Below are 15,081 nucleotides of genomic sequence, written 5' to 3' on the forward strand. Positions count from 1 at the left end.
TTGCTGTTGTCGTTATTATGCTTGCAATGGGAGTTGTTACTGTTCACCCACTTTGCTTGTTTTGTTTTTGTTTCTTTATTTTATCAACACCCTTTGAGCCAGTGATGCTGTTGCTGTTGTTGTTGTTATAGTTGCAATGAGTGTTGTTAATGTTCACCCACTTTGCTTGTGTTTTTGTTTTTGTTTATCAACACCCTTTGTGTCAGTGATGCTGTTGCTGTTGTTCTTATTACAGTTGCAATGAGTGTTTGTTAATGTTCACCAACTTGGCTTGTTTATAATCTATTTTGTTTTATCAACACTCTCTGAGTCAGTGATGCTGATGCTGTTGTTGTTATTGTGCTTGCAATAAGTGTTGTTAATGTTCACCCACTTTGCTTGTTTTGTTTGTGCTTTTGTTTTTCTTTATCAACACCCTTTGAGTCACTGATGCTGTTGCTGTTGGTGTTATTATAGTTGCAATGAGTGTTAATGTTCACCCACTTTGCTTGCTTTATTTGTTTGTTGCTTTTTTTTTTATCAACACCCTGCGAGTTAGTGATGCTGTTGCTGCTTTTGTCATTTTACTTGTATTTATAGTTGTTACTGTTCAGCCACTTTGCTTGTTTTTTAATCTGTTTTATTTTATCACCACACTCTGAGTCAGTGATGATGTTGCTGATGCTGTTGTTGTTATTTTACTTGCAATGATAGCTGTTACTGTTCAGCCACTTTGCTTGTTTTGTTTGTTTGTTTGTTTGTTTTTTTTATCAATATCCTCTGAGCAAGTGATGCTGTTGCTGTTGTTGTTGTTATAGTTGCAATGAGTGTTTGTTAATGTTCACAAACTTGGCATGTTTATAATCTATTTTATTTTATCAACACTCTCTGAGTCAGTGATGCTGATGCTGTTGTTGTTATTATGCTTGCAATAAGTGTTGTTAATGTTCACCCACTCTGCTTGTTTTGTTTGTGCCTTTGTTTTTGTTTATCAACACCCTTTGAGTCACTGATGCTGTTGCTGTTGGTGTTATTATAGTTGCAATGAGTGTTAATGTTCACCCACTTTGCTTGCTTTGTTTGTTTGTTGCTTTTTTTTTTATCAACACCCTGCGAGTTAGTGATGCTGTTGCTGCTTTTGTCATTTTACTTGTATTTATAGTTGTTACTGTTCAGCCACTTTGCTTGTTTTTTAATCTGTTTTATTTTATCACCACTCTCTGAGTCAGTGATGATGTTGCTGATGCTGTTGTTGTTATTTTACTTGCAATGATAGCTGTTACTGTTCAGCCACTTTGCTTGTTTTGTTTGTTTGTTTGTTTGTTTTTTTTATCAATATCCTCTGAGCAAGTGATGCTGTTGCTGTTGTTGTTGTTTTAGTTGCAATGAGTGTTTGTTAATGTTCCCCCACTTGGCTTGTACTTCTGTTTTCTGTTTTGTTTTGTTTTTGTTTTTTTTGTTGTTTTTTTTCTCAACACTCTCTGAGTAAGTGATGCTGTTGCTGTAGTCGTTGTTATAGTTGCAATGAGTGTTTGTTAATGTTCACAAACTTGGCATGTTTATAATCTATTTTATTTTATCAACACTCTCTGAGTCAGAGATGCTGATGCTGTTGTTGTTATTATGCTTGCAATAAGTGTTGTTAATGTTCCCCCACTCTGCTTGTTTTGTTTGTGCCTTTGTTTTTGTTTATCAACACCCTTTGAGTCACTGATGCTGTTGCTGTTGGTGTTATTATAGTTGCAATGAGTGTTAATGTTCACCCACTTTGCTTGCTTTGTTTGTTTGTTGCTTTTTTTTTTTATCAACACCCTGCGAGTTAGTGATGCTGTTGCTGCTTTTGTCATTTTACTTGTATTTATAGTTGTTACTGTTTAGCCACTTTGCTTGTTTTTTAATCTGTTTTATTTTATCACCACTCTCTGAGTCAGTGATGATGTTGCTGATGCTGTTGTTGTTATTTTACTTGCAATGATAGCTGTTACTGTTCAGCCACTTTGCTTGTTTTTTTTTGTTTTTGTTTTGTTTGTTTGTTTGTTTGTTTTTTTATATATCCTCTGAGTTAGTGATGCTGTTGCTGATGCTGTTGTTGTTATTATGCTTTCAATGAGAGCTGTTACTGTTCACCCACTTTGTTTGTTTATAATCTGTTTTATTTTATCAACACTCTCTGAGTCAGTGATGCTGATGCTGATGCTGTTGTTGTTATTATGCTTGCAGTGAGAGTTGTTACTGTTCACCCACTTTGCTTGCTTATTGTCTATTTTATTTTGTCAACACTCTCTGAGTCAGTGATGCTGATGCTGATGCTGTTGTTGTTATTATGCTTGCAATGAGAGTTGTTACTGTTCACCCAATTTGCTTGTTTTGTTTTTTTATTTGTTTTTTTGTTTGTTTTTGTTTTGCTTGTTTTTTTTTATCAATACCCTCTGAGTCAGTGATGCTGTTGCTGTTGTTGTTGTTGTTATAGTTGCAATGAGTGTTTGTTAATGTTCCCCCACTTGGCTTGTACTTTTGTTTTCTTTTTTGTTATGTCAACACTCTCTGAGTCAGTGATGCTGATGCTGTTGTTATTATGCTTGCAATGAGAGTTGTTACTGTTGTAGTTATGTCTGTCATTTGTCCTTGTTAGCAAGTTCTATTTGCCCTCTCTTGCCTTTTTTCAACACAGTTTCTTTCTTTGAGTCATATGGTTGCGAGATCCTCTCAAACTCCATCTCTTTATTTATTTGTTTCTTTTCTTTTTCTTTTTTTTTTTCTCATTCTCCTTCTCATAATAGCAATCACTGCTGCCACCATGCATGTAATGCTAGTTGCTCTCATTCTTTTTCATTTGCTAGTGGAAACTTTGTTTCTTCTTGTTGCTCTCTTTTCTTTCTTTTTTTCTCTTTTGCAGAGGATTCGAAAAAACACAGCTCTTCCCTGCAGTTGTAAACATTCCAGGATTGGATGCAGGCAGAAGAAAAAAACTCTCACTGACTGGTTTCCTTTTTTTAGCAAAAACCGTTGCAAACAAACACCTGAACATGTCTTCTTCACAAGAAAACAACTCTGTTGTTGCTTCTTCTCCAAACTCTAAAGCAAAAAAAAAGAAAAGAAAGCAGTCACAAGAACAGAGAGACTTAAAGCTCAAAAACAAAGTCAGGGCCGCATTAGTTGCAGCGTGTGGCTCCGTAAACAGGGTTGTACCTTTCTATGGTACCAAGAAGAGGTACGCTGTTAGCTGTCCGATGCCTTTGTGCAAACATTCGTCCACAAGCATTAAAAGACACTTGACTAAAAAAGATCATTCTTGGACTTTGGATGAAGCTTCCATCTTTTACTCTGCAATGGTCAGGAAGTTTCAGCATGCTCGTCTCGAACGCAAGTCCGGCTGTCCAAAACCTTACCCCTGTTTGCAATGTTGGAAGTATTACGACCGACTGGACATACACTTGAAAGAGACTCATTTCTACGATTCCAAGATGATCAAACAAAAGATTGCAGAGGCAAAGCGATACGACAACGAGAAGCTCTATGTCCCTCAATTTATTCGACCTGCCTTCTTTGGTATTAAGCCAGTAGCTGAACAAGCGTCTGCATCAGGCTCTGCATCCTCTGCTCCTGGGCCTTCCTCCTCTTTTTCTTCTCCGGTTCTTTCCTCTGATCCTCTTTTAAGCTTGCCCTCACCAGTTGCTGGTTCGTCCGAGGCTCCTTCTGCAAACCAATGCACCTCTGTAGAAAACAAAGAGCTGAACACCGAATCCGTCCTTGACTCTGATTTCGATTCCTTAGAGCACTTGGTTTCCAGCTCCTATGTCTTGACCGAAGAAAAGAGACTCTTGTTTCAGCTGGACAAAGATGCTTTTCACTTTTATTACCAGTCAGCAGATGAGCTCTTCAGAGACTTTGAAAAGTGGCTTGTGGTAGCCAACAACAACACTTGGTCACAAGCAAAGATCTACAAAAATGCAGTTGTGGAAATATTGACTTGTTGTGACAGCACGTTGACGCTGCACCCAAACGCCCTCACCAATTCCAATGTTTTGGAGGATAGATACTTCTCCTTGCACTTTAAGAAAATTCAGCTCAATTCCAAGCTGAGTGAACTTGACCAAACAAAAGCCATGTCTTGTCACACGTTGTACAACCGCCTCGTCTCCCTTTGTCTCCTGTTTCGTTTCAGTGAAGCCAGAAACGTCTATTTCGGACTTTCTCATGAGGCCATCCGACGTTTGCGCTGCAAGGTGGATGAGTTGCGAAAAGTGCTGAGGCCCTTTCGTTCTTTGAGGAGGAGCCTTGTGAAAAGAAGAAAAAGCATCAACATCATCAATGTCAGTTTGCTGACCGAATATGGCAAGTCTGCATACGTAAGAGACTTAGTGGAATCGATTAGAAAGGCGTCTCTTCCGCTGACTAGAGACAATGCTGTGTCTCTACGAAACCATCTTCTGCTCTCTGTCACTGTAATTAACAGTTTAAGAAAATCTAACATTGCTCTTTTAAACATTAGAGACTACATGGCTGCTGAGAAGAGTGAGTGTGGATATTGCATTGTGCAAGAGCGCTACAAAACAGCATACAAGTACGGAGCCAAAAACATTCTAGTGCCGAACGACTTGAAAGTGTTGATCGATATTTATTTGCTGAGATACAGAGACCTTCTTGTCAACGACTCTCACTACATGGCTGCAGACACCAAGACTGTTTTGGAGTTGAGCGACTGCTACAGGCCCCTTTTTCCTTCGGTGAGAGCCAACAAAGACGAAGGTGTGACACTAGGTGCAACTAGAGTGCCTGTTTACCAGATGGGTTCCTCTGCTATCACCTCTAGCCTGACGTCCTGCTTCAGAAAAAGCCAAGTAAACATTCCCATGAAGCGTCTTACTCCCACTTGCATTCGCGGTTCGATAGCCACTTACTTTGCCAACAACAGCAAAGAAGATCGCGAGCGGTTTGCTACACTCTACATGAAGCACAGCAGACACACAATGGATAGCTTTTATGTGTCCCAGTGGAACGCTGCAGAGGAGTTGCGCTTTGCCCTGGGCATCGGACAGTCCTTCGGAGTCATAGAGTCTTTGACTGTTGAAAAGTCTGAGAGACCACCAAAGGAGGAGAAGGATGTGATGGACTGGCTCCGAACTAATGCAGAGGAGTACGGTTTTCATGATGTTGAGGACATTTTTGAGGAAGATTCAGACTCCGGTTCTGACTCTGAAGAATGTGCTGCTACTTTCGGTTGTACCACAGTGGTTCCATTTTCTCCAGCTGTAGAAAACAATGCTCCTTTAGAGGACAGCAACGAAAATGTTGTAGATTTCTTGTGTGAACCTAGCTCAACTCCTGTTTCGTCTGTTCCTTCTGAACAAACAATCGCTGGTCCAGTTCTTGAACTATCCTCTGCTCTTGCACAACTAGTTCCTAATGAACAAGCTGTTTGTATGGATGTAGATCAGACTCTAGCTGTTCCTGTTGGCACAGCTTGTTCTCCTCTTGCATTAACATTATTTCCTGATGAACCGGATTTTATTGAACACCATGCACAACTTTCTCCAGTTACTTTAGTGAGCAAGTGGTTGCCAAACCTGTTTCTGCTGCTCCTGCTCAACAGGGTGCTTTCAGTCCTTCAAAAGAGGTCTTTTCTGTTTCTGCTGGGAAACAGTGTCTAATGTTGCTTCACAGCAAGATAATCTTATGGCTGTCACACGTGTTTTCCATGCTCCTCCTGAAGCTGCTCTTCTTGAAACATGCTCTTCTTGAACCTGCTCTTCTTGAACCTGCTCATAAGCAAGTGGTTGCCAAACCTGTTCATGTTGCTCCTTCTCTGCAAGTTGTTTTTTAATCCTTCAAAAGAGGTCTTTTCTGTTCCTCTGGCTCCTAATCTTGTTGCTCGTCAGCAAACGATGGCCAAACCCAGTTTGTTTCTTTCAGCTGTTCCAGTCCAACAGGCTGGTACTGTTCTTGAAAAACAGCCCTCACCTGGTGCTGTTCAATCTGTTGGTAGTCTATTTAGCCAAAGTCTTGCTTGTACATCCAAGAGGTAAATTCTTTTTGATTTTTGATTTTTATGCAAATCTCAACACGCTTTCAAAAAATAAAATGCCCAAATTAACTCCTTGCCCTATTGTTAGTTTAAAGCTGTAAAAAAAAAAAAAAAAAAGAAAAACAATAAAAAAAACAAAAAAAAAAACAAAAAAAACAACACAGAAGTGTGTATGTATTTGTTGCAGGACTAATTCTGTGATTGCTTAAATGTTTACACAAGTGAATGATACTAAAACTGATTATGTTTTAGAAGTAAAAGATCCAAGAAGAAAAAAAATCAAGTTGGAAATGCCATCTTTTACTCAAGAACACATCGGTAATGTAAAACCTAATTTATACAAACATATATAAACACAAACCTCTTCTTGCACAATTTCAGATGGTTAACTGTTAATAAAAACTAGCCATCATTGCTAAGTGCACTTTTAGAAAGTTGTGTCTACCCGATTTCTAATGATGAAGTTAGAAACATCACCGTTAGAAATCATGCACAGCTTGTTATTATCTCTAACACTTAGAAACTGTTGATGGTTTTTTATGAATTAGAAAAATGAACATGGTTTTATTTTATTTCAGGATCAACTCAGCAAAGAACAAAGGAAAACAAAGCAGAAGATAGCCAATGCCAATTAGGTAATCTTTCAAAAACCAGTTATTGCTATCAGTGCAAACAATAAGGTCAACAAAAAAACAAATAAAAAAACAAAATTAATCTTGTCATGCTTCAGAACCAAATGAATATTCGATTTAATCTCTTTGTGTTATGACTTGAGTTTGTAAAATTTTAGATGAAATAGTTGAAAAGCTGAATGCTTGCCTGGCCACAACGAATGGTTCAACACCAGAAGTTTTCCTCGATGTGCAGCTTTAGTGTTGGCATACATCTTGCAAGACTGTGTTTACAGATGTAAGCTCAAGGTTGCTCGTACAAAGATTACCTTGGCATCTTGGCAAATCATAGCAGTGACAAGCTCATTCATGTCTTGCAAAAGTACTCCTACCGAAGCCATATTAAAGACAAAATTAAAAACATGAAGCTAAAAATTCAAAAAAGAGGGTAGTTTAGAAAAGTTTGTTCAATATGGCAATATAGTGAGACATTTATGTAGTTTAGAAAAGTTTGTTCAGTTTGGCAATAAAGATGGGCCTTTTGTGTAGTTTGTTTTCTCTATGCTTTTGCAAAATATATTTTATCTGTTTCGCTAAATACATAATAAACAAGAAGTTCTGTAAACTGTTCTCACATTTCTTATTTAAAGATAGTTCAAACTTTTTTTATCTTTAAAAAAAAAAAAAAGTCGTTTTGTTATTCTGTTAACACTTTTAATAGAGTTGCATTTAGAATTACTTCTGATGTTTTTAAGAGTTTGTTAAAAAGCAAATTAATATTTTCTGTGATGTTAAACTGCATAAGTGAAATTTAAAAAGGAAAACTGCTCCAACCATTTTTCGGAAAAGAAATCAAAAAAGTTCCTTATTTTAAAAGATCTAGACATCCATTTCTTCTTCAGCAAAATAGCGAGGCTTTTTTTATGAACTCTTAATCTCTATTTTTTCATATATTTACACAAAGGATTTTATTAAGTTCAATGTAAACATACATAGAAGTATATTATGTTTATTTTTTTGTTTGTTTTTTTTTTATGGTGTCTAACTTTTGTTTCACTTCTATATATTTTACGTTTATCTTGTATTTTATCATGCCTTATTGGTTTTTGCGTTTTGTGATGTCAAGCTGCGTAAGCTAAACTTAAAAGAGAAAACTACGCTAACTTTTCTTTGAAAAAATATTCAAAAAGTACCTTAAAAGAGAAAGCACACGAATTTAAAAGTTGTATCTTGCCATCCAATTCTTCTTCTGCAAAGTAGTGAGCTTTTGCTCTCTAATTTATCTCTATTTACGCAAAGGGTTTTATTTCAATGTAAACACGTATAAAAGAATACTTTGTTAAAAATAATGTTAAAGGAGTTGCGTAAAAAAAAACGTCTGAATAAACTTTCTTTACAAAAAAAAACAACTAAGAAACAAGCGCGCCTAAGAAAAACCAGATCGCGATTCACTAAGTCAATAGACGAAAGAAACAAACTTTAAAAAGTCTTCTAGACAACAAATTCTATTTTTGGCAATGCAGTTTTGTATTTATGCAACCTATCTTTTGTTTCACTTCTACTTTATTTTACGTTTACCTTGTATTTTGTCTTGCCTTTTTGCGTTTTGTGATGTCAAGCTACATAATCTAAACTTAAAAGAGGAAAACTAGGCTAGTAGAATTATTATGTTGTTGGTTTTATATGCAGCCTAACTTTAGTTTCATCTATATTTTGTTTTGCGTTTATCTTATATTTTATCTTGTCTTTTTGAGTTTTGTGTTTTGTGATGTCAAGCTACATAAGCTAAACTTTAAAGACCTTTTTTTTGAAAAACTATTCAAAAACTACCTTTAACAAAGTAGCGAGGCTTTTTATGCACTTTTACTCTCTAACATACCTATATTTGCGCAGAGGATTTTATTTAACTCAATGTAAACATACATAGAAAAATATTGTTACCCGTTTATTTTATGCAGCCTAACTTTAGCTTCATCTGTATTTTATTTTACGTTTATCTTATATTTTATTTTGTCTTTTTGAGTTTTGTGCTTTGTGATGTCAAGCTACATAAGCTAATGTTAAAAGAGGAAAACTACGCTAACCTTTTTTTGAAAAACTATTCAAAAACAACCTTTAACAAAGTAGCGAGGCTTTTTATGCACTTTTACTCTCTAACATACCTATATTTGCGCAGAGGATTTTATATAACTCAATGTAAACATACATAGAAAAATATTGTTACCCGTTTATTTCATGCAGCCTAACTTTAGCTTCATCTACATTTTATTTTACGTTTATCTTATATATTATTTTGTCTTTTTGAGTTTTGTGTTTTGTGATGTCAAGCTACATAAGCTAATGTTAAAAGAGAAAGCTACGCTAACCTTTCTTTGAAAAACTGTTCAAAAACTACCTTAGACATAATCTAGATTTAAAAGAGGAAGACTACGCTATTTTTGCTTTGAAAAAACTTTCGAAAACCACCTTAATCGATAGAGATAGCACACGATTTTAAAATGTTGTATCTAGTGATCCACTTCTTTTACACCAAAGTAGCGAGGCTTTCTATGCACTTTTACTCTCTAACATAGCTATTTTTGCGCAAACGATTTTATTTATTTCAATTTAAACATGCCTAGTAGATTATTATGTTGTTGGTTTTTTATGCAGCCTAACTTTAGTTTCATCTATATTTTATTTTGCGTTTATCTTATATTTTATCTTGTCTTTTTGAGTTTTATATTTTGTGATGTCAAGCTACATAAGCTAAACTTTAAAGAGGAAATTTACGCTAACCTGTCTTTGAAAAACTATTCAAAAACTACCTTTAACAAAGTAGCGAGGCTTTTTATGCCTTTTTACTCTCTAGCATACCTATATTTGCGCAGAGGGTTTTATTTAATTCAACTTAAACATACCTGTTAGATTATTATGTTGTTGGTTTTTTATGCAGTCTAACTTAAGCTACATCTATTTTTCATTTTACGTTTGTCTTATATTTTATTTTATCTTTTTTGTGTTCGTGTGATGTCAAGCTACATAAGCTAATGTTAAAAGAGGAAAGCTACGCTAACCTTTCTTTGAAAAACTATTCGAAATCTATTTTTGAGATAATCTAGATTTAAAAGAGGAACACTACGCTAATTTTGCTTTGAAAAAACTCTCGAAAACTACCTTATTCGATAGAGATAGCACACAAGTTTAAAAAAGTGTATCTAGTCATCCACTTCTTCTACAGCAAAGTAGCGAGGCTTTCTATGCACTTTTACTCTCTAACATTATGCATTTTACTCTCTATTTTTGCGCAAAGGGTTTTATTTAATTCAATTTAAACATGCCTAGTAGATATTTTATGTTGTTGGTTTTTTATGCAGCCTAACTTTAGCTACATCTATTTGTCTTATATTTTATTTTATGTTTTTGTGTTCTGTGATGTCAAGCTACATAAGCTAATGTTAAAAGAGGAAAGCTACGCTAACTTTTCTTTGAAAAACTATTCAAAATCTACCTTTGAGATAATCTAGATTTAAAAGAGGAACACTACGCTAATTTTGCTTTGAAAAAACATTCGAAAACTACCTTATATTTTATCTTGCCTTTGTTAGTTTTGTGTTTTATTATGTCAAGCTTCATAATCTAATCTTAAAAGAGGAAAACTGCGCTAACTTTCCATTGAAAAAGTACTCAAAAAGGACCTAAATCGATATAGATAGCTCACGATTTTAAAAAGTTGCATATAGTCATCTTCTTCAGCAAAGTATCGAGGCTTTTTATGGATTTTTACTGTCTAACTTTCCCATATTTGCGCAAAGGAATTTATTTAGTTCAACTTAAACATGCCTAGTAGATAATTATGTTGTTTGTTTATTATGCAGTGTAAACTTTGTTTCATCTATATTTTACGTTTATCTTATATTTTATTTTGTCTTTTTGAGCTTTGTGTTTTGTGATGTCAAGCTACATAATCTAAACATAAAAGAGGAAAACTACGCTAACCTTTCTTTGAAAAACTATTCAAAATCTACCTTTAACAAAGTTGCGAGGCTTTTAATGCTTTTTTACTAACATACCTATATTTGCGCAAAGGATTTTATATAATTCAATTTAAACATGCCTAGTAGATTATTATGTTGTTAGTTTTTTATGCAGCTTATCTTTAGTTTCATTTATATTATGTTTTAGGTTTATCTTATATTTTATCTTATCTTTTTGAGTTTTGTGTTTTGTGATGCCAAGAATTTTAAGCTAAACTTAAAAGAGGAATGCTACGCTAACCTTTCTTTGAAAATCTATTCATAAACTACCCTAGACAAAAGCTAGATTTAAAAGAGGAAAACTACGCTATTTTTGCTTTGAAAAAACTTTCGAAAACCACCTTAATCGATAGAGATAGCACACAATTTTAAAAAGTTGCATATAGTCATCCACTTCTTCTGCAGCAAAGTAGCGATGCTTTTTATGCACTTTTTCTCACTAGTTTGCTTATATTTACGCAAAGGAATTCATTTAATTCAATCCAAGCATATATAGAAGATTATTATGCTATGATTTTTTTTTTCTTTTATGCAGCCTAACAATTATTTCACCTATATTTTATTTTACGATTAACTTTTATCTTACTTTTCTTTTTTGAGTTTTGTGTTTTGTGATATCAAGCTACATAAACTAAACTTTAAAGAGGAAAACTACGCTAACCTTTCTTTGAAAAACTATTCAAAAACTACCTTTAACAAAGTAGCGAGGCTTTTTCTCTCTAACATACCTATATTTGCGCATAGGATTTTATTTAATTTAATGTAAACATACCTAGTAGATTATTATGTTGTTGGTTTTTTATGCAGTCTAACTTTAGCTTCATCTGTATTTTATTTCACGTTTATCTTATATTTTATTTTGTCTTTTTGAGCTTTGTGTTTTGTGATGTCAAGCTACATAAGCTAAACTTAAAAGAGGAAAGCTACGCTAACCTTTCTTTGAAAAACTATTCAAAATCTACCTTTGAGATAATCTAAATTTAAAAGAGGAACACTGCGCTATTTTTGCTTTGAAAAAACTTTCGAAAACTACCTTATTCGATAGAGACAGCACACAAATTTAAAAGTTTGTATCTAGTCATCCACTTCTTCTACAGCAATGTAGCGAGGCTTTTTATGCACTTTTACTCTCTAACATACCTATATTTGCGCAAAGGATTTTATTTAACTCAATGTAAATATACATAGAAGAGTATTGTTACCCGTTTATTTTATGCAGCCTAACTTTAATTTCATCTATATTTTATATTGCGTTTACCTTATATTTTGTCTTGCCTTTGTTAGTTTTGTGTTTTGTTATGTCAAGCTTCATGATCCAATCTTAAAAGAGGAAAACTGCGCTAACTTCTCATTGAAAAAGTACTCAAAAAGGACCTAAATCGATATAGATAGCTCACGATTTTAAAAAGTTGCATATAGTCATCTTCTTCTTCAGCAAAGTATCGAGGCTTTTTATGGACTTTTAATCTCTTATTTACCCAAATTTGCGCAAAGGACTTTACTTAATTCAACTTAAACATGTCTAGTAGATTATTAAGTTGTTTGTTTTTTATGCAGCCTAACTTTAGTTTCATTTATATTTTATTTTACGTTTATCTGATATTTTATCTTGTCTTTTTGTGTGTTGTTTTGTCAAGCTACATAAGCTAAACTTAAAAGTGGAAAACTACGCTAACCTTTCTTTGAAAATCTATTCAAAAACTGCCTTAGACATAAGGTAGATTTAAAAGAGGAAGACTGCGCTATTTTTGCTTTAAAAAAACTTTCGAAAAATACCTTAATCCATCGAGGTAGTACACGAATTTACAAAGTTGTATCTAGTCATCCACTTCTTCTATAGCAAAGTAGCGAGGCTTTTTATGCACTTTTGAGTTCTAATTTATCTCTGTTTACGCAAATGGTTTTTGTTTATTTCTGTGTAATGATATACAAAAGAGTATTTTGTTAAAGATTATGCTGCAGGAGCTGCGTAAAAAAACTCTGGTGACCTTTCCTTAAGAAAAAAGCAACTGAGAGGCATGTGCGCTTTAGAAAATTCAAATCGCGATTCACCAAATTAAAAGACGAAAAGAACGAACTTTAAAAGCTCTTACTAGACGTTTGTGTTTATGATAGGCAATGCAGTTTTAGATTTTATGCAGCCTAACATTTGTTTCATCTATATCTTATTTTACGTTTATCTTATACTTTATCTTGCCTTTTTGAGTTTAGTATTTTGTGATGTCATGCTAAATAAGCTAAACTTTGCTAATTTTTATTTGAAAAAATATTCAAAAACTACCTGAATTATAAAGCTAGATCTAAAGGAGGAAAACTACGCTAACTTTTCTTTAAAAAAATATTTAAAAACTACCTTAAACATAAGCTATATCCAAAAGAGGAAAACTATGCTAACTTTTCTTTGAAAAAATACTCAAAAACTACCTTAAACATAAGCTAGATCTAAAAGAGGAAAACTACGCTAACTTTTCTTTGAAAAAATACTCAAAAACTACCTTAAACATAAGCTAGATCTAAAAGAGGAAACCTACGCTAACTTTTCTTTGAAAAAATATTCGAAAACTACCTTTAAACATGATTTAGATTTAATAGATGAAAACTACGCTAACATTTCTTTGAAAAAACATTCAAAAACTACCTTTAAACATGATTTAAATTTAAAAAAGGAAAACTACGCTAACATTTCTTTGAAAAAATATTCAAAAAGTACCTTAATCGAAAGAGATAGCACGCGAAATTAAAAAGTTGCATCTAGTCATCCGTTTCTTCTTCATCAAAGTAGCGAGGCGTTTATGCACTTTTTATTCTCTAATTTATCTCTATTTACGCAAATGGCTTTTGTTTATTTCAATGTAAAACTTTTCAAAAGAGTATTTTGTTAAAGATTATGCTGCAGGAGCTGTGTAAGATAACTCTGGTGACCTTTCTTTAAGAAAAAGCAACTAAAGTAGATGTGCGCCTAAGAGAATCCAAATTGCGATTCACTAAATTAAAAGACATATACAACAAACTTTAAAAGTGAAACTATTTTTACAAGCGTATTTGGTAAAGATGAAATGTTCTTATGACATTTTAACGTTACGAAAAGGATTTTCTTCAGTTCAAATATTTATTACAATTTAAAGTGTTAAATAATGTTACAGAAACGACCTAAAACGCCTGTTGTATTAATTTAAACGAACAAAATAGATAAAAAAAAAAGAAAAACTATCATTAAAAAAAAAAAAGAAAAAAAGAAAAGAAATAGAAGTTGAGGAAAAATAAAAATAAGAACTTCTAACAAAGAGCTCTTCTTTTTATTTTTCAGATTTTAGATGCTTAATTCCTTGAATGAAAAGTTGAACTGATGACCCACTACTAAGGTTGTTCCTAGCCTTCCGTTCTCAAACTAGGCCATTCTGAGAGGCTGTTTGATTAAGTACCGTTGATAGTAGTATCGCACGTAAGAGACTTCTAAAACTCTGATTATTAATTCCTTGAATGAAGAGATGACTTCATACTCACTAACGAGGTTGTTCTTAGCCATCCGTTCTTAAACTAAGCAAAACAGTGAAGTTGTTTGATTAAGTATCACAGTTTGCTGATTTGCACATGCACCATTGCCGAAACTGTGATGCTTGGTTCCTTGATTGGATTGAAGAAGCTCATCACCATGCTTTTTACAAGCTGTCCGTTGTTATGTTTTGCAATTCAGTGGTTCTGTTTTGCAATTCATTTTCTGTTTGTTTAAGTATCATCGATGGTGGTGTCGTGCATGCAAACTTTCCGAAACTCTGATGCTTGTTTTTCTTGAATGGAGAGATGAGCTTATACTTTAGGTGACTTTTAAAACTGCAGTAATTAGTGCCTCGAATGGAAAAACGAACTCATTCTTTACAGACCAAGGTTGTTCCTGGCCATCCGTTAACATACTAGGCAACAGTACAGCGAAGCTGTTTGTTTTACAAGCTTTTGTCGTTTCGAGAAATCACTACATTAAGCATTCGATGGTGATACACGACTGATGGCCAGGTTCTGATTTTCGAATGAAAAGAAGAGTCGCATCCGACCACCGGTCGGCTTTCGACGCAAAACAGCTGTACACACTCGTCCAACGTCCAGTGACTAACTGTTGCAACGAGAAAGTTAGCTTTATTTGTCGTGCAGATTGTCCGCTTTGACGTAAAATGCTAGAAATTTGCTGAACGCTCGGTTTGCGCCGCCCAAGAGTCATTCTGTTTCTGCGTTGCCAGCGTCTGTCGGCTAAATACAACTGTAGACTCCGCGCAAGCTTTTTCACCGCAAAAGTTGTACAGAGCCACACCGAAGGCTAAAATCGACTTTAAGGTCGAAGGTTAAAATCGACCCTAGAGCTTTGAAAACGACGTCACGAAATTTTCAAGTACATCATCGAAGAAAATTACGGCGGCCAGATGCGACTCTTAGTACTAACTCTTCTAATCTTAGTACG

This window comes from Hydra viridissima, unplaced genomic scaffold, assembly GCF_058129835.1.
Source record: "Hydra viridissima isolate aposymbiotic clone 2 unplaced genomic scaffold, HvirCarnegie_v1 scaffold_2, whole genome shotgun sequence".
Lineage (NCBI taxonomy): Eukaryota > Metazoa > Cnidaria > Hydrozoa > Anthoathecata > Hydridae > Hydra > Hydra viridissima.